Source organism: Rissa tridactyla, chromosome 5, assembly GCF_028500815.1.
Source record: "Rissa tridactyla isolate bRisTri1 chromosome 5, bRisTri1.patW.cur.20221130, whole genome shotgun sequence".
In the NCBI taxonomy this organism is placed as follows: domain Eukaryota; kingdom Metazoa; phylum Chordata; class Aves; order Charadriiformes; family Laridae; genus Rissa; species Rissa tridactyla.
In genome coordinates, this window is record NC_071470.1 from 63,545,725 (window position 1) to 63,566,735 (window position 21,011).

A 21,011-nucleotide genomic window follows, 5' to 3' on the forward strand; every position below is an offset into this window, starting at 1 on the left:
AACAGGTTGCCGCTACCAGCGCAGCAGTTTACCCCCAAGAGCGTCAACGATCAAGTCACCTTCGAGCTCCGGCCGGACGCTGAGGGGCACAGGGGCCGGGCGGGGCGCTGAGGGCGGGGCGCTGAGGGCGGGTAGGGCCGGGGCCGGGCCAGGCGCTGAGGGAGAGGGAGGGGCCGGGCTTGTGTCAGCAGCTTCCCCGCCGCCTCGGGGGCGCGAGGGAGGGAGGGAGCGGCCGTCGGGGGTGGAGGGCGGCTGCGCGGCCGCCTCCCCGCGCTGCTGGCGGCCCTGAGGGGGCAGCAACCGGCGTGAGCGGAGCGGGCAGCGGGAGGGCCGGGCCGGCGAGGCCGGGTGGCCGTGGTGGGTACCCGCGCCCGCTGGTCGGGTCGGAGGGACGGCTGCTGGCGGCGGGCCGGCCGCGCAGAGGGAGGGAATGCGAGGGAGTCGCGGGGCGGGGAGTGCCGCCCCTCCCGCCCTCTCCGCGCCGTGCGCGAGAGGGGCGCCGGGGCTGGCGGCCAGCGTGGGAGGAGATGCCGCTGCGCTCTGACTCCCTCCCCGCGCTCCCTTACAGGCGCCTACCACAACCTTAGGCGAGCGCTGCTGCGGGGGAAGGCGAAGCTCCGGGCTCCTCGGCTCCATCACCGCCCTGCGTCTCTAGGCCGGCCGGTAGGTCCGCGGCTCCCGGGGCCGCTGGTCCCTTGGCGGCCGCTGTGGAGGGAGGCCGCGCGGGCAGGGCGAAGTACCGGGCCCCGTCGGGGCTGGAGTGTGGGAGGGGGGAAGGAAAGGCCGCCCGAAGCGCGGCGGGTAGTGATGGTTCCTCCCCTGGACTTCCAGCCCGGGTCGCCTTTGGTGCTGGACTGGGCTTTCAGTAGCAGCAGCACACGCGTGGGGGGGGTTGCGTCTGCCGGCGGCGAAGGGCCCGTCTTTGCTTAGCAAACTAGACAAAGCAACCCCCCGAACTTCGTAACAGAGGGCAACTTTTTGCCTTATTAACGTTTTCGGAGGAACAGAAATGAAGTATAAATCTGTTGGCCGGTGATGAGAAATAGCGTAGGTTTCATTGGCTTTTTATCTCCTAGCAATCGACACCTCCGCAGACCGCAGGATAATCTCTCTCATATTGTGGATTGTGTCATTCTCTTTAAATTGCATGTTTAAAACAACAAAGGCAGTGACTTCATAGGGAACCGCCAGGAGCTGCTCTGTACCCCTCCTGTTTATTGGGGAAACATTTGGGAACCGGTTTGGTTTTGTAGGTGGGATCAGAAGTAAATGTAGGACATGAAGACTGTAAGGTTGGTTGCAGGTAATCTGTGTCTAGCCATCTTATTAAGGTGTGAGTTTTGGAGGAAGGAATGTGAAAGTCTTTGCATGTGGAAGTAGCTAGGGCAGTAACTGTGATCAGTTCATGAAGCCTTTTCAGTGGGAAGAGAACATTTTTTATGAAACTGTACAGTGAAACTGGGTCAGAATACACAGACTTTCTCCTGGGGACTGAACCTCATGTAAGCAAGCTGTCATTGAATACCTATATTCCTAGGTGTCTTGACTGCCAGGTCATTGGTTTGGCTAAGGCTAGTGAAGTGATGACATTTAATACCTAAAGTAATGACTCCAGATCCGGGACTGCTTTCTGTGTTCAAATTATGTGTCAGGCATCAGACTGACACTTTTGCCTATGCAAGTCTGTCTTTGGATGACCAGGAATATGTTTTAAAGACATTTCTGCAAGAGTTAGAATCAACCAGCATACAAATAGGAAAAGAATTTAAATACTTTGGTTCTTGTGCAAGAAATACTGATGTGGAAAGAGTAAATCTAGCCTTAGAATCTTTTGGTAGTGCAGTTACAACAGAATTCGCTACCACTCCTAGTGCTATCAAATGTACCTGTTTGTTCAGCTTTGACGTTGGACGTATGTATTTCATCTGGAGTGTCTTTTTTATCTGCCAACAAGCATGTCTTTCCATAAACAGTTTTTAAATGTAAGCAGTAAATTAAGAATAGAAAGAAATGACAGCAAGAGATAGAAAAACCTATGGTTTAACTTTTAAACATATTTTATAACCTAACAATCTTTTCTGATGATTGGAAAAGCACATATATATTCCTCCCACAATGGGACTTCTTTTTTTAATTTTCTGTTGTATGATAAAAAAATTGAACCTTCTGTAGATGAGGGGTTTTTTATTGATTTTTTTTTTTTTTTTCTATTCAGACTGTGATTATTTTCTTTAAGTTAAAGGTGCAGTAAACATAAATACTTTTGAATACATCAGATGTAAAAGGAGACAGGCTGTATCACTGGGTGTTGTTATAACAGCTTAACTAAAAAAAACCCCCAAAACAAAAAAACCGTCTTCATCTTGATACTGTTGTTGAGTGGAATTGGAGGCTATGAGAGCCACAGACTTGAGGACACTTGAGTGGATGAAAGACCATGCATAAAACAAGGAAGTATCTGTGGGATAAGGATGGGCTGAATGTTAAGGGATAAGTGAATGCACAGTACATAGTTTCACTAGGATAACAGAGTGTATGGAGAGGATGGGATCCAGTAGTCTATTCACAGCTTCACAGGCCTTTGAAAGTAAAAATGGGCTGTGATATGGATGAGTGGTAAGTAACCACTGTAACTGGTCATCTTGAACCTGTGATAACTTCTGCATAGCATTGTGTTTTGGAAGCCTTGAAGGGAATTAGTGAAGAAGCCTAGGAAAGGAAGGAGATTGCATTCCTGCAAGAAGTTACCAAGGCAGAAATGTTGCCTTTGCCTGTTCGAATGAGAAGGAAGGTGTGGTGTTTCCTTGCTTTTTTTTCCTTTATGGTGGGATTTTTTCAGCCATGCAGTTCTTATAGACTAAGCATTACAGTGAAGGACTGCAAGTTAAAATGCGGTCTTTTATCTGTTTACTTTTTAAAGAGCACAGCAAAGCAAATATTTTCACTTTTACATGTGGAACAGAAATTACTTGGCATATAGCTGTTTTCCTTCCAACCGAATGCAGGTATGAACAGTAATAATTACCTGTTGTATAGTACAATAAATCTTCGAAGCGCTTTCAAATCTTAGTCAGCAAACCTTAATAGCATGCTATTCCTGCAAGAGCGGTAAGGAGTGAGACAGATAAAATGAGACTAGGCAGACTCTTAAATGAAGTTTATTGTTGAAGCGCCTGTCAGTTGGACAAAGCTCTTCTTTATCAGTTGAAGTCTCTGAATACTGCTGTACATTAAATGGCTTCCAACATTTACATGTTGAAATACATGACAACATGGCCTAGCGGGCCTGGTTAATATAGGCATCCTCTTGTTCCAATTACTTCACGGTTAAGGAGACCTTACTCTCAAGAGTCTATCTAGTTGTTGTTCCAAGGCACCTGTCAAGACTTCAACAAGAGCAAGGTCAGGTCTTTAAGGGGAATGATGTTCTTCTGAAAAGCATTCCAGTTTACCCATGTGACAAGCCTAAAACCTTCAGTCCATTATGGATATTGGTAAAACTCAAAGTGATTTCACCAGGAGTCTGTTAAACCTAAGAACATGTAAGTATTAATCTAGCTGCTGCATTTTGGACATTTGAGAGGGAGTGTTGGTTAGCAGCCCAGTGCTCTTGTCAGTCTCGCTTCTTTTTCTCCTCTCTGCTTACAGAAGAACTGGCTGGAATTTTACTGTTTTAAAACGAGCTAGTTAGTGAGACAAAGAGACTGAAAAGTAAGTCTTGAGGTAGTGTGTCATGGTGCAGAAAATATTTGTAAGCAGTTGCCGTAGGACATGGGACAAATGTGGATGGAAGGCTATGAATACCAGAGTAAGTTAATGTTGTATGTCGCCAGTTAACTATTAATGAAATCTGTGCATCTGTAAAGAAGGGTGGAACTTTGAAAGACGCGTTTCCCAGCCCCACCTCCTCCTGAAGTGTAGAGAAGGAAGCTGGCATTTACAGATAGGAAGGGCAGAAGACAACTCTTTGGTGAAGTTTTTATTTTGTCTGGGCTTCTCTTTCTCTTATGCCAGTTAAATACCTGGTGAGCAACTAGGCATGTTCTTTGTGCATCATTATCTATTAAAAGGCTTTCATAAAAGGCAATGAATTGAGTAGGCTGCCTTGGGACAATGATATGTCTTGTGAATTTGAAATCCAATTGCCAGGATAGAGATCTGCTCCAGTTAGCTTATGAAACTCCGTAGGAAGAATAAGAGGTGAGAAGGCTTTGTTCTCAGGGTTTCATGTGGTGTTCTTTATCTTTTATGTGTAAATTTAATATGCCACAGAAATGTCTGCAAGTAATATGTCAAGAATTAAAGAAGACCTAGTATTATAACTGCTGATTTTTGCCTGCTGGTATTTATAGGGAGTACTGTAGTTTTGCAGGATGTTGAGTGTTATTAAGGATTTGTAGATGATAGAGTAATGTCAGATTTAGGACTAGGGCTTGTTCAGCTTACTGTTCCTGCTTCAAACAGTCTGTCATTAAATTAGATGAGATGGGGCACTTGGAAAAGAGAGGGAAGCTTTATCTCCTATTTCATAGCTAGAAGTAAAGCACCAGGAGAATAATTGACTGACCTAAAAAATATGAAAACTTAAGTGCACAAGTTTGGAACTGAATGCAAACCTCTTCATGAACTAATATGACGCTGTTGAAAAACACGCTTTTTTCAGTAGACTCTGAGATGAAAAGACTTTCAATTTCTGTGTGCTTCTACTTTGTCAGAGGAAGGAGATGGTTTTCTGGGGTGTTCTCCCAACTCTGGATGAAGAATTTGCTGTTGTTGTTTCTTGAAAATTGTCTTAGTAAAGAAGAACATTTGCCTATATCTGTGGGAGGGAACATCCTATAGAGCTTGCTGAAATTTTTGAAAGTGAATCTGAAAATGGTTTTCATATCGTGTTGACATCATCTCCAACTGAGTATTTGTATGTATTGTAGGTACTTGGTTTCAGGTACATGTGCAGACAGGCACCTCAGAAGTGGCATATCTGAAGCCTGTTTTATTTAGGAAAAAGTATCTTGAGCTGAAGGCTAATTGGGTGACTTTTCTTGAACAATGCCTTTGCAGGTGATTTATATTTGTGCTGTAAGCTTGAAATTGATGCTGAGTTTAATAGGAAGCACTCCAGTTTAACTCTCTCAAGTAAGAGAACGTAAGCAAAGGCTCCTTCACATCAGACCTTTCCCTGAAATCCAATTTTGTTCATTGCTCTATAATTTGTCAAGGGGAGAAAGCTGTTAGATTGTGCAAATTCCTCATGTTTTGAAGGTGGAACATGTTTTTCATAATAATGAATGCTAAACTCTTACTGGATAAATCAGTGGAAATACTATGTTCTCCTGTGTTTCATATCCAGTATCACAACAGCTGTAAAAGCTGTTTTGACTACATCTATATACGTATGTAGGTGCAGCTGATATTCTCTATCAGCCAGATGACAGTAGTCTTCTGAGTAGGTTGCATGATGTCCTCGTGTGTTGGAATCTTACCACCACTGCTGTGTGCCGTACAAAACTAACAGTATTAGTTCATTGCAATACCATAGTTATGCCAATGTATTAAAAATTGTTGGATTCTCTGTTGACTTCAGTGCTATTTCAGAATTGACATTGAAAAGCATAAAGAGTTGTTAATATAAATAATATTTACAGTAAAGTTGCATGCTTGGAGATAAAGTTTTTCTGAGTCTCAAGTCCATTCCATAGTCTGTCTTTATTTTTATTCACGTAGTAGTGTTGTACTCAGGTAGTGCGCAGGCTCTCAAAACCTGTTAAAGAAAAAAACCCCAAGGAACTGAGTGCAAAGGCTTTCTAAGTTATTACTGAGTAGAGACAGAACATGGCTTATCTCATTATCTCAAGAGTTATAGATGCTGTCATTGCAGCTCCCTGTTTGTGCAGGGGAATTGGTTCCCAGTGATTAATTTTATGTTTCAGATGAGGCTTTTTCCCTTTTTAATATTAATTTCTTTAGCATATCAATAATGTGCGTAGATTGGCTACTGTATTTTCAGATTTTCGTATAGACGTGAGTGGCTTACAAGGAAGGCAAAAACCCCCCAATAAACCTGTGATGCCAGTGGTTGCAGGGCTTTCTTAGGGTCACCAGGGAAAGGTAATGAGACTTGTCTTGTAAAGCCACGTCTGCTGCGCAGCAGGTATTCGGAGACCTTGTAGGACATTGCTGTTGAAATATTAACTACAAAATTTCAGACTTGTAAGCAGCCTTATTTGGTGTTAAGTGTGTTCCATCTTTCTTGATGGGCCTCTTGACTTTTTCTGCTGACCACTTCTATATATTGTAATTGTAAAAGATTAAATGGACTAAAAAGGAGGCTAAATTTTGTTTAAGTAAGTTTGAAACTTACTTAAAATGTTAGAAATAGTTGTGCTTCCTAGCAAAGTCATGCCTTGTTTAAGTGATGAAAGATTTGGACTTGCGTATTGCCTTAAGTAATAGAGGCGTGAAAAAATGGAGTCTTAGGATTTTTATCCATGTCATGCATAGTTAAACATCATATAAATTTTCTACCTAGTTTGCTCACGAGAGTATCAGTACTGTAAAAAATCTTGTTGATTCTTCTTCTCTTGTCACAATTCATCAAGTGCAACAGTAAATTATTACTGATTTTTACCCATTTCCCTCTTTGCATAATTTAGTGTTTCAGCAAAAATAAAAGTTAGAGCAGGGGAAGGGAGCAGACATTTTGCCTTTTGTCATCTTTACTGTAAAATCAGTAAGTGGAAAATCCCTTCCTAGTGCTCAGTGAAATAACGGCTCGCTTTTCCCAAGTCAGTGCAAAGCTGTATTTGCCTTCAATGAATTAGCTTGGGAGTTTGAATCCCAGGCAAGCAAATAGTCAATACACTGGTACAAGTGCTACTTTTATTCTTTATTTTTTAATGTCAGTGAGTAACAGCACACGTGTTACTTTGAGAGACATCTCTGTAGTATATGTTGCTGACTGGACAGTTGTGTGATTAGGTTTACACAGAGTTATCCCTCTAGCAGCCTAATTAAAGATTATATGTAACTTCCTTAAATTGTATGTTTAAACAGGTGATAAATACTGTTTTTCCTTCAGAGGTTTTGTTATGGTATTTCTTTCAAGTGCCTTAGTATGTGTTAACTATTTTTAATGATTGAGGCGAATTTTTTGTTTGTTTTTTCTTTTGAAGCCAGTTTGCCTTCATCTTCTGTAAGTCTCAAAATTGGACTTCTTCACATTAATTTGACTTCTAGGAAATAAGGGAGTACTGCCTGTATGCATGTATTAATCAGAGATTATGTTTGCTGAAAGAGGTTTCTTCTGATGCTATTTATCTGGCAAATGTACATGCTTAATGAAACAAGCTAATTCCCAAGAACATTAAATTTTGAACAGCTTAATTTTTCAGTGTGCCCTGTCATTGCAATCCCTTGAATGACCTTAAAGAATTTAAAGATTATCTGATTATAAAGATTTGCTAGCTGCCAGTGATGAAAGTGTGTTTCATCAGCTGTATAGACTCATTTATTGAGTGGCTTTGCAGCTAGGTTATCACATGTGTGGAACAGCCAAATCAGCCTGGAGCTTTAAGCTCATGGGCTAATGTGCAGAATTGAATTACCGAAATAGCTTTGCAAAGCTCCTTTATATCAAATTAAAATGTGTATGCTCAGGATGATTGCTACAAGATGCTGGTGTTTCAGAAGAGTGTGATACGTTGTAAAAATGAACTTTTTTTTTTCTTGTTTGTTTTCAGTAGTTTTTGGTACCGTTCTATCACATTGGCAGTAGTGCTTGCTTTAATCTACTGCAAATCGCTCCAGCAAGAACAGTTTTCTCCCTTTTTCCTTGCTCCCTGGTACAGTTCTGTCCTCTGTGAATTTGAGGAACATAGTAGGTAAAGAAAGAAAACTTTAAGCCTACTCTTTGTTATTTTGCCACAAAATACTAAGGAAAACCCGAAAAACGTTTTTCTTACAATTTTGTAATTTTATTTGCATGCATTGTCTTCAGAGTAGAAAATGTTTTTTATGATAGAAGATTGTTTAGATTTGTCAGTCACTGTGGTAGTAGTGCACACAGCAAAGGTTGGCGGAAGAAAACATTTTCTGTTATTTTCAGTAGCTGCAAACATTTACTGCTGAATGTCTGGTAAAAAAAAGTCCGCTGACCACGAAGCATTACAGGATCCTTCAAGACCCTTAGCATGTTCTTCTCTAGTGAAATTTGAGAAGATAGGTTACTGTGTTCACAGCAAATAAAAGAAAATACTCTTTGTGAACTGCTTAATTACAGCTGTGTTACTGGAACAGCATGTCATGTGGAGTAAAAGTGTAAATGTGTTCAGAAGGGGATTAGAGAAATTAACAGAACAGAGACCATTAGTGACTGTTAGGTTTGACTGTGCAGCTCTAACCTTTAGCTCAGGAACTCAATAAACTGGTGATTGCTAGGGAAGGCTGAGGGGAGAGGTGGTCTGATTCAGTATAGTACTACTTGTATTGAACATTGCTTAGGCTTCTAAATACCAAAAGAAATAGGAAGCTTCTCCAACTGGAAAGCTTCTTCAACTTTTTTTTTTTTTTTTTTCCCCAAAAAAGCTTAATAAGAAGTCTGTGATCTGCCTTTGAAGCTTGTGTGTGTCCACATGGACTGGCTTGCTGTTCAGAGAAGAACCCTAGGAATTGAAGGAATCCAAACATTGCCGTGCCACCCATGAAAATCTGCAGTACAGCAGTGTATTGGTTGCAGTTAAGTCAGTGCTCTGCATCAGCAGTGGTCATGGCTGTACCTGAAAGATGTGAGAAGTTTCCATCTATCTGCAGAAATGTAAACAGAATGTTGAGCTGTCTATTTCAAGCCGCAGTTCCTTGCTTGTTTTTTTCATCCTTTCTCTCATGGAATCCTTATTCCCTTTTCTTGAAACCCCTTAAGCGGATGGATAGTCAAGTAATCAAAGAAGTTAATTTTCGTGCATACAACTCATTGCTCAGGAAGAGAGGACAAAAATACAGGAACACCTTTGTGATATCACAAAGTTTTGGTTGCAGTATTAGTTGTTGTTAAAGAAGAAAGTGAAAACATACTACTTGATGAAATAATGAAATAGATTATATAAGTAATTGTCATTCTAAATGGCATCACATGAAAAGCACAACAAAAAACAACTTGTGGAGATGTAAATAGTTTGATTTCTTTTACAGATGGGAAACGTTACTTCAGAACTGAAGGACGTTCTACAGTGATAAAAGGCATTCTTTTTGTCCCTGCTTGCCTCAGCATTGGATTCTTGTTCTCTGTTGATACTAGCACGTGTGCTGTTCTGCTGTTCATGCTCTTTAGCGTTGCATGTTGAAATAAGCATAGAATAGTCAAAAGAGCATTTTTCAGTGCAGACCCTTTAGTTTTGCAATATTGTCAGACAGAATTTGTGTCTTTCAGTACAGAGTATTAAAAAAGCAGAATAGAACCAGCAAATTGCATTTAACGTGGTATGTGGAAATTTCCCTGGTGCTTGCACAGTGCGGAATACAGTTTGCAATATTATAGAAAGCATTTTTGTGCTTGACATTAACTAAACTCTTTGATATATGCGTTAATTCTCACTGATTCTGTCCCGCCCGTTGCCTTTGCTTTGAGAATATTAAGGAATTGAAGATCACAGAATTTAACTTTTCACCATAATATGAACTGCTGGTTGGAAAGTCTGCTGGTGATGCAAAATCGGTTTGTTCTGCTTCCCTTTTCAGTGGTTTTGGAGAAGTGGAAGAAAAGCTATTGCCTGTCTAGACTGTAATAATTTATATATAAATTTATTTTTTATGTAGGCAACACTTATTTCAAGGCTTATGATGTATTTTCAATGTTAGGCTATAAAAGCCAGTTTAAAAAAAAAAAAACCAACACAAAAAAAACCACCCACCCCACCCCCCCCAAACAACACAACACAACTGTTGTGCCAAGAAGTAATATACACGTAATAAGAGTGATTGCTTTTTATAATAGTTTTGGAAGCCCGAGGTGTACTGTCTTTAAACTGTTTTCAAAGAATTTGTGGACCTCTGATTTTTCTATGGGACAAAAGCCCTAATTAGTGACCAGCATGCTCTTTGATATAGAGCGTCTGTAAATTGTGTGTGACTTCTGGATGGGGAAAGTTTGAGTTTCTTTCTCCTTCCTTTCCCCCCCCCCCCATCTATCAGTTGGAGAAACTGGTTTTTTTTTCATTGCCTGTTTGTAGACTGTTGGTGTGAAATAAAGGGTGAAGTCTTACAGCCACTTTTATGGAAGTCTGATTATTGTGGAAGATGATCACTAAAATATTGGAGAGGTCGCTCATCAGCGTGATAAAAGGCAAAAGCTAGATTAGTGCCATCTGTCTTCAGTTGTTTTTTTTTGCCAAAACTAAAAATTGTAATCTGTAAATCTGTACCTTTTAAAATGCAGCCTGAGAATGCATTTATTTCACCCTAAATGGCTGAGGGAAATTCAGCTTCTAGGTAATTGGATGAAAAAAGGCCAGTAGTGTAAACCAAATCATAAAAATACTCAAAACAATTATTGGAGGAAAAAGTATTTTTCTTCTGTAATTGATTAGTAATGATCCACAAGATGGCTTAGGTTTGCCAGTAAGACTTGGCATCCATAATGATTATTTAATTTATTTTTCTTATGTGAAAGTTTCTGATGCCCCTAACGGCTACTTTTTCTGTAAATTCGGTGTTTCTTGGCTAAAACAGTACGTGTATGCTATTGTGTAAGCATGCTTGCTGTCTCTGCTTCTCTCTACTGTCTGAAGTCTTGGTTCTGGCTTCTGTGCTTCTGCACAGTGAGGAATCTATGGATTATTCCTCCCGCTATGGACTGAGAAGGTATTACATTCTTCCGTCTTTAAGATTTAAATCGCAAGATTGTAAAATTTTGTTGCTTCCCTCCCTGTTTTTTTTTGTCCTTGCCTCCTTTCATTAATATCAAATTGGGTATTTCTAGAACGATGAACCCTTGATGCTTCTCACTGATTATCTAGTACTAATCTCTCTCAGATAAGTGTATGCAGCTTGAGGTAAATTAGTACAACTGGTCCAGTTTGATAAACTGTCATTCAAATTCAGTATTTTATAGGAAATGCATGGTAGCGAGAAAACATATATCAAAATTGAAAATGTTTTGAAACTACTGATAAAACATTCTAAAGTTTTGAAACCTGTTTCAGGCTACCGCACAAGTGTTTTTTTTAAAGCCTTACATTTTTGAATTTTCTATGTGCTGTGTCAACGAATAATCTCTTTCACTTCTTTTCCAAAGTGTTTATTTAGCAATATAAGATGGAAATAGGAGTTGACAAGCTTCAGCCCATCTTTTTCTCACACAGAATTTTAGATTTTTTTCCTAAAAGCAGTACTTTGCATTAGAAGTTTATGCCATTTATATACTGAAATTGCAAATAATATTTTGCAAGCCTAAAACTGAAATACTACATGCAGGACTAGAAGAAAATTTGTATTTTTGTAAAAGTTCCAGCCACACATGGAAAGGATGAAAGTTGGTATGTTGTATGCAGACCATATTGTCTAAGACTTGAACTCTTAGGTTTTGGAGGGATGAAAGTCTTTTTGTGTCGGTGTGGTATTTCTGTTTATTTTAGGTGGTTCTAGTTAGTTTCCTGGGTCTCCATGAAGTAAGAGTTATGGGGTTAAGTTGCTGTACCTGGAATTACCAACTTGATTGAGAAGGCAGGAAAATTTGATGCATTCTTTAACTGGTCTAACTCCCTGTGGTCCAGCTGCATCAATAAAATATTAAAACACTGTTATGTTATCCTTCTCTTCTCCTTTCACTTAATCCCTCTCTAGGGCAGTGGGTTCAGAGGTTAATATGACCTTCTGCTTGGTTCCATTCCAATACTGCAAGTATAATTTGTACATGGGCATTGTCTGCGTATGTCCTCAGTCTGATTAGCTCTCCATTATTGTTCATAGGAATGTTTTTCAAAGAAAAGAAAGATGATGCTGTGACTTGCTTTCCCTCACAGTTTCTAGGCCCATAGAGGAAAAGTTTCTGCTAGTTAGTCCTTGTTATGCAGCCAAGGGTGTAATATGGCTCTTTGTCCTGTAACTCAACTAATTTGAGTATATTTGTCACACAGACAAAGCAAAACTTCCCTGAACTCTGTTTTTTGGCGGCAGCAGGCTTGGTGTTGTGTCATGGGAGGAGGTACTACTATCTTGTTCTTCCTGTTTTTTTAGCAATGCCATCTTCTGTAGCTTGTTCTGTCCTGTAATCTCTCCAAGCACCAAAATATTATGAAGTACAGATAATGATCAGATGGAGTCTTTGTCCATTCTAGTTAGTGAAGCTAAATCAAATCTGTTATATCATGAACTATCTCCCTGTCTTTACTATGGATCATAGAATCACAGAATTGTCTAGGTTGGAATGGACCTTTCATATCATCAAGTCCAACCATCAACCTAGCACTGACAAAACCACCACTAAACCATGTTACTAAGCTAAGATCAGGCAGTCTGTTTTGTGTGGAAGGTCTAGTTAAGAGTTCTATAAATCATCCTTGTAGATTTTTCATGTTGCTATCAAATGATACTGAAGCTTATGTTTTTTGTGGCGAGGGTCCTTTATACGCTCCAAATTCCATTCACTTTATTGGCTCAGAAACTATAAGCTTGATAAAGATTTGAAGCTGGGCAGCAATAACAGGTAGATGAATGTCTTGTGAAACAGAAGTGGTATGTTTTCCCATCTAAAAGGAAAAGGAATAATAATCAAATCATCTTTGAGGGCAGTTAGGACATGGAGGATATTGTGGCTCTAGGACTGAATAAATTATGTGTAGCCTCTGAATTTAACATGAATCATAAATAGGGCGTGCACTAGATTTCTAACAGAATTTTGTTCAAGGGGCAGTATAGTCAATTTAACAATTGTTAAGTTGTAAATAGCATACTAAATCATGCAGTATATAATTATATATTTTTCTGAGGTGTGGTGAACAGAGTGACAGGCTGAGGGACTCTAGTTAAGCGGTCAGGTTCTGATTAACTTGTATAATTTTGGTACAAAGCCATATGTGCTGTGTCAACTCATGTTTTGAAGCAAGATCGTGATTTCCTAACCATAGGCATTCCAAGTCTTCAAGTGGCTTTGTCTACTAATTGATCTGGAGCTAAAACCTCCTAATTGTGGGATTTAAACTGGATGGTATAAGCTGCTCAAGAAGGTTTTGGCCTCCATGAAGAGCTCGTTTAAAATGCAAGTATCCATGACCAAAAAACTTCATGTTTTGTGGGTAATCTTTCAACTGATAGGTATCTCTAGACATGCTGCTAATTTAGTTGGTGATAGCTGTCACATGGACTCTGCTGTTCTCAATGCTTGGTCTATACCACATCTACAGAGTTGAGTGGAGTAGATGTGCAAATGGTAGGTAAATCTTGATATAAGTTACCAGTTGCAGGAAATGGATCAACTATGGATGGTTGGATAAAGAAGGTCTTCCCTTAAAAAAAACCCAGTATTTATTCAATACATGCAAGATGGTGGTGCAAATGTGCTTAGAAACCCTGCTAAGGATAGATTTAACAGAGAACCTTAACAACTTGAAAGCTTGAGAAATACTGGAGTACGGAAACAGCAGCAGCAGATGATTGAGAATATTTGGAAATCCTATAATGAGCCAGGAGGGGATAATATCCTTCCTATAAAGCTTGTCTTCCTTTTTTCTGGGCAATGGGTCTGTTTCACAGCATGAAAGCATATGTTGCCTGTTTTCTGCACTCTTTCAGATTTTTATGTGCCCTGCAAATTGGTTACTGGTTGGGAGTGTGCATGCAGAGAGTATGGACTCGATCTCAAAGGTCCTTTCCAACCATGAAGATTCTATGATTCTATGTACAACTTTTGTCTTAAATTAATTTCTTTATGTGTGAGTATGGAAGGAAGTGCAGAAAGAAGGGATCTGCAATGAGAGGACAAATAATCACCTTAGTTGTCACGGATTCTATGCTTGGGACAAGCAGGTGTTAGATAGAAGAGGGAATCTCCGTGTTTGTACTGTGTGCATCTAACTTAGAGCTCAGTTACCTTCTGTATTATCCAGTTGGTTGGGTTTTTTTTGGTTACTGGTTTAACCCAGTACTGTTCAATATCGTTAATGTCTGGACCTTATCAGTAGCTCACCTGATTACATTGACAGATTCTCAGTTACTGGGTGAAAAAATAAGATGCATCATGTTCAAGGACAATGTTAATGAATTTCCAGCAGTCTGCTTCTCAGCTCAGCATCACTTCGGGAAGCGGAAACATCTTTTATATAGTTCAAACACCAGCTAGGTAGTTTCAAGAAGTAGCAGTTAAATAGGTTACTCTTTCTCTGGAAAGTTAGTAGCTTATGGAGAGAAGAACTTGCTGTGAAGTCCGTTATGAGGTAAGGTGTATACACAAACGATGAATGCCATTGAAATGCTTCTCAGGAAATGGTTCTACCCTTTAAGACTTGTTAGTGCTGTGCGTGTAGAACGAAGAGCTGATTTCTGGACAGATGGAGGTCTGTTACTACAGTTGCAGCCCATCTGCTGGTATCAAATCTGTTTTTACAAATGCTAATAGAATCTTACTTTAAATCTGCCTTGGCCAAAACCTTTAATAGGCTTTAGAGACCCTCTAACAAGGCTTTTAGGTAGTTGATGTTGACTTCTCGAAATAGATCAGTGTTCCTGCCCCTTTACAACTTAGTTTGTGTGCTAGGGTGTTTTTCTCCTGTCCTGCAGTAGAAACTTAAAAGCGAGATGTTTGGTGTATGTGAAGTATACACATGCAGACAAATGCACATAGATATTTTATATTGATAGGTGGTAACATAATACATGCATATGTATATGCACATATATATGTGTGGGGGACACACACACTCTTTCTCACATGGGTGTGCACTATAAGAAGCACACCCTTCCTGAAGCCTGATGTAAAGTTCAGAGAGTATGTAATCTCACTTGCCAGTGCTTCTCATTTCCTTAGAATGAGTCTGCCTTCATTTGAGGAGAATGTTATGAGGCAGCAGCTTATCATTTTTTGTCTTTCTAATATCTCTGTGTAGGAACAGTCAAATCCAGCCAGCTGCCTGTTCGTATCTCTGCTATTGCCTTGGAGCGTACGTGTTTCCTGATCAAGTCTCAATGTGAGAATGGGGTATCATCAGATATCTCTGTTTTGAAGAGGTAGTTCCCTTGAAGTTGGTTTTCACTTGGAAACATATGAAGTTGCTTTATAAAGTTAGTCACTGATTCCCCCTGTGTTAAATTTCTTTAGTATAAATATTCGTACGGATTTTCACACAGGAAGACAATATATCATAGAACCTTTATTGTATTTTGGGGCCTATAAGAAGTATAAATCTCATGCCTTGTACTACTAGGTCTGAGTAGAGAAAGGCTCTCTGTCTGAAAGCAAAATTACATTTGTTTTTTTCCTGCTACATAAGAGTGAAGAAAATGCAGTGCTCTTTGAACAACACTAGATATTTGCTACTGCGTTTGAAATAGTGTTTTCTTCAACTTGCAGATAAGTAGAGAAAGGATCTCTCAGTTTGTCTTAGTCCTAAAGATACAGCTGCTCTTGTGTATACAGTTCTTGACAGCTGAAATGTAGGCCTATGTTCTGTCTTGTCTGTTTTTCAGGGTAGAAATTCAGACTTTCGCAATAAGAATTAGTCATCACTTGTGTGAGTAATAGCTTTACTCCCAGACAGGTGAATTCACAGATAAGATATCCATGGTGTTGTCTAGCTGCAGACCTCGTAATGTTCTGTTCTCTATGCCATATCTGCATTCTTTTTTTCTTTTTTTTTTTTTTCCCAGAAATCAACCAAAAAATTCTATCTGTCTGGGCAGGCAGCACACTTTATTTATTTATTTCTACTCCAAGTCCTGGGATTCTATGGTGTTACCTGTGTTGTAGAGCATATGTAGTCTAGAAGTCTAGATTTCCAAGGAGCTGGGAATATCGCTGTCTTGAGCATCAAAGACTGAAGAAATGGTGCAAGATAAACCCTCTAGATGGATAGCGCCCTCGGGCCTTCTAAAGTTTGAGAACACGATCACTTCTTCCCCCAGCTGTAGGGCTGCTTCAGAATTGTTCTTGACAGCGGAAACTAAAACATCATTCAGGGTCATGGCTGAGGAGAGTGTTGTTATCTGGGAGACGGTCCATCTCCATCAGTAATTGTTTGGACTCTCATCAGCTGTTTGCACTGAGAGTCATAAGCAGAAAAAATGTGAGTAAGGATGTAGATCGACTTAGGGCGTTGGGTAAGAAAGCCAGTGGACTATTTGTAGCAACTGGTTAGCTGAAGGGAACACTTGCTAGGTGGTAACTTTTAAATTGGTTGGGTTGTTTTGGTTTTCTTTTTTTCCATTTTCATAGCAAAAAGCATACACATAGGTGCGGTTTAGTAGAAATATTGGTAGGTGGGATGATCCATTGTGGGAGTTTGTTAGCTCTCATATTGAGCTAAATGTGTACTTAAACAAAAAAATCATTGTGTTGTAGTAGTGCAGCTTCTTTGCCTGTATATGCCTAAGGTGAAGCAGCGCTGGGGGGAAACAGATGCAGATAGATGGAATTTTCAAACTTGCTGTGTTCCTTTTCCAGTTTTTCTTCTGTTGTCAGATATCGTTTCCTTCCCAGGTGGGACATATGAAGTAACTGTTGGTATGAACTGTCCTCTGGATACTAGGGGCTTATTGTGGTTGAATACACAAGTTAAGCTCCCTGCTAGCAGATAGCTTTCTTGTCGTGAGTAATCAAGGGTGCTGCTTTCAAACTGAAAACACAACAGAATTGTTTCTGAAACAGTTACATTTCTTACATAAGTACCATACATTAGACTGTTCTAATTGTGGAGAAACTGTTTTGGTGCCATAGTAAAGTATCTCTTCTGCTAACTTCTTATTCCAAAATGTCTGGTAGTCAAATATATGAGGCTGCCAAAAGATTTTTTCATTCACATCCACCTTTCTCTCACAGGGGGAAGAAATGTAAAAAACAAAGTGAACCCCACAGTTCATTTGCCATAACAATAGCAGAAGTAATTTGTTGAAGGACTGGACATGAATATATAGGATTAAAATCTGGTTTTGAAATAGGGTGTGGTGAGATCAGTCTTAACACTTGTTAAGAGTATGTTGACTTTAACAGTGATTTACAAATATACTACAATCCTAACACTTCTTTATTACTAAGGTTGGGGGTATTAAAAATGATTTCCCACAATATTTTAGCACACCAACATCATGATATTTCTAAACTTCTCTGAAAGTCAGCAATTTTCGGGGGGGGGGGGGGGAGAAAGAAAAAAACCTAAAGCTTCCTGAGGTTGAATTTCTCTTTGTAATGCCACATCCAAGAAATTTGGGGACTCTTGCTCTCTTGGCATATCATGCTTAGTTTCTGGCTGGTGCGGTTGTGGTGCCTTCATGTACTCCAGTTGTTACGTTGCTGCAAAGGGCTGTCGTACTAAGAAGATGCATTTGTAAAGCAAGGTACCATTCTCTGTTACTGAAACTGGAAGGATTCATATTGAAAAGAATCTGCACCCTTCAGTACTAGAGAATTTATCTAATGTAGTAAAAATTGTATCACTTCATTACCATGGGAGAGACTTTTAAAAACCCATTCTAGAGTAAGTTTATCCATTAGGGAAGTTATCTATTGAGTAATACTGGCTTAATTTGTACCTCTTAAATCAGTGAAACTTACTTGTAGAATCGCTGAGTTTCTAGTCTGTGGCAATTAATGTCATGGTGTTAAATGCTTGATCGTTATTCTTCTCAAACATTGGGGACTGATTATAAAGAAAATCATCTTTGTAGTGATATGAAAAAGCAGTTACTCTGCGCAATTGTCACTACTTGCTTGACTTGCTCATCAGAGCCTCATTGTCTTGTAGATCGCTCTAAAATGCCACAGATGGCAGGAAGTACTACTTATTGACTTAGGATAGTGCTTCCTAGTGACTCCATGATAGTTAAATCATGCATGTTCTGCTATTTTTACTCCTCTGACAATAACTTTCATTCCCTCTTCAGCTGTGCTAAGAGATACAAGTGAATAAGGACAGACTTCAGTCATGACCTTTTTATAGTATTTGAGGAATGCTTAGCTCTAGCGTGCAACAGTGGAATGACTGCTGGACTAAAGCTGGAGGTGCCATTCTTAGTTTCTCTGTGTCATCAGTCCTTGCTGTGGTGACAATGCATGTCACCCACACAGACCTAACAACAGTTGTGTACTTGAGTGTACTTCATGAAGAGCATTACTGTCACTGTGCACTCAAAAAAAAAAAAAAGCTGTATGGGAAGACACCAAGGAAGGCATCAAGACTGCTGCACAGTCTGGGATTTGTCTGTTGTAAGTAAAGTTATATGATAGACAGTAGATCACTACATCATGAAGTTATATTGTCAATAATAAGTGTTTTCCTTGTGGTTCTTTCATGTCATTAGAAGAGTTTCATCTGTTACATCTGAATAAGGGTATTATTAGTTGATCTGCTGTTTGGGAAGTGTTACTATTGCCAAGCTGTTCTGCAGTCCTGAAATTTATGTTTTTCCATTTAGAAAGCTTGTCTTATTCACAGGTCCTCTGTTCCTATTTAACAATTAAAATGAAAGGTGCAAGTATGAGAAACGCACCAAGGAGACATGCTTCTCCGAGGTGGAGCAGATCAACAGCAAAATAAGGGAGTCGCCCAAGGATCTTACACTGACAATTAAACTAAGAGAGGGATACAAGAGTCATGCCCCGATTTATGTGGATTAAGCTTACTTTGTAGTGATAATTATATTCTCTTCTGAATACAATTTTAATATCAGATGTGAAACATCAGCTACCCTGATGTATAAAAGAACATTCTACAGTTGCCTAGAAAACATGGCTTTCATGATTATTATATACATTTTGGACTGGATTTACTAGTTTGCCTTACAGGAAGCCTCAGATAAACAGGTTTATCTGGTTCTGGTGATAGAGAAACAGAAAAGGGAGGGAGTCAGCAATAACCCTCGCTTGTCTTCCATTGTGAGTTCAGTCCAATGACAAAAGCTGATTTCTTTCCACCTTCCAGGAAAGAAAGTGAGCATTTTTCAAGTAAAATAGACACTGCTTGCCCTGGAGGTTCAAGCCAGGATTCTCAATAGGTCACATTCTTCTGTCTTCCAGACATGGGAATACAAGACTGATTTAAGGCTTTGGAAGGAGAAATGATCTCTCGTGTTACAGTGAGTGTGAAAGCATCGTTGTATCCTCAAATAAAATGCCAACAGTGCCTTATACTTCTGGAAGTGTGTTATGGTTTGAAGAACCCACAACAATTTATTGTCATGTAGACAATTATTCTCTCACCTGATGACCCCTCCCCACCCAGGAAGGGGAACTGGGGAAAAACAAGGAAACACGAGGGTTGAGATATAAACAGATTTGATAGAATAATACTAAATAATTAACATTAATAATACTAAAGAACCAGTATTGATCTTGATACCAATATAAAATATACAAGGATTATACCCAACCAATTATATCAGCAGGAAGGTGTGCACTCCCAGCAGTGGACAGCAAATGGCGGACACTGCGAGCACTACGGCTTCAGGAGGAAGGGAAGGGCTCAGGGGTCCGGCGCTGGGGCAAGGAGTTCTCAGGATCACAGCCATCATAGAAGAGAGAACTCCACAGCAAACTTTCTAATTTATATTGATTGCGATGTTCATGGTATGAAATAGTTCTGTTGGCCAGATTGGGTCAAGTGCCTGGGTCTTGCTCCTCATCCCTGCACCTGGTGAGCTCAAAAACACTGAGACCTTGAAACCTGCATACTGTAGCTGGCTATAAAGTAAATATTTTCACAAATTCAGACACTAGAGTCTTCTAAAAGTGCAGTTTTCCCTAGCATTAGAAGAGATCATACTGAAAAGTAAAATCTCTGAAAGAGAAATTAATCCTGTGCTGCTCAAACCAAGACAGAGTGTTCCCACGTTCTTTGTGTTTTATCATAAATTTGGCCTAGTTCCGGTTCCTTTACTTAGGAGGTTTGAGGTCAAGCAGCAAGCTATCAGTTTGAAGAAGAGATGCAATTTTAAAGAAATTTTCTTGATATAGTTTGAGGATTGGCCCAGGAGCATGGGACTGTTTTGCTTACATTTCATCCTGTCTTCCTACAGGAGAGAAAGAGGAGAACATGGAAGGAAAAATGCGAGTGGAAGAAGCTAATCTCTTCCACACCTGGGGGGAGGAAGTTCTTGGGTGGTAATACTAGTCTCTGCTCACCTCTCCAAAATAAAGGAGGAAGGAATAGTGCTTATACTAAGATAATATTATTATCAGGTGACTGATTGAATGAAAAACACCATGGAAGTGTGTTTGTTCGCAAAACTTCCATGCGATTTCTGGCAGCTACTTAGAGACTTAAAAAAAAAAAAAAAGAGGGGGAAGATGGGATTTGTATCTTGTGGGACTTTTTTGTCCCCTCTTCATATCTATAGAAGTGAAAAAAGTGTTCACGGCCCAAGGGTTTGTTTCCTTGTCCTTTAAGACAATAAACAAGAATAAATGAGATTCTAAAAAAAAAATATATAATTCTTCAAACACAGTTGACTTGATTAGCTTGTATATTTACCTTGATTACATGCTTGACTCGAATATTTGCAAGTAATGCTTTATTTTATGGATAGTCTATGCAAATTGGACCTGCAGCTATAGAATACCACATTTTATGTGCACACATATAAGTATGTGTGTATTTGAAAGTAAGGTTTCAAAGACTACTGAGGCACAAGCTTTCTAACTTGGCTCCAGGGTTCTGCACTTAAGCACGGTTTCACAACAGTATTATTGGGGGATAAACTAGTTGATAGATGCATTCCAAGTCTTCTTCAGGGGTGTAAGATGTGGGTCAACATAAATAAATAGGATAGATGCCAGCATTCTGAAATTACAGGGCATGGTAATGACTCCAGATAGT

At 39.7% G+C, this 21,011-nt stretch overlaps 1 protein-coding gene across 6 annotated transcripts in view; it reads left to right on the forward strand.

Annotated features, from left to right (window-relative positions):
* Positions 1–220: 220 nt before the first annotated feature.
* Positions 221–21,011, forward strand: part of PTPN13 (protein tyrosine phosphatase non-receptor type 13) — a 128,478-nt gene continuing 107,687 nt past the window's right edge. For 4 of the 6 annotated variants that reach the window (XM_054203375.1, XM_054203377.1, XM_054203378.1 and 1 more), the window contains exons 1-2: positions 229–357; positions 569–663. The gene's annotated coding sequence lies outside the window, so the exon portion shown is untranslated. Of the gene's footprint in view, positions 358–568; positions 664–21,011 lie in introns of all 6 variants that reach the window. The other 2 variants (XM_054203381.1, XM_054203376.1) reach the window with 2 other exon arrangements.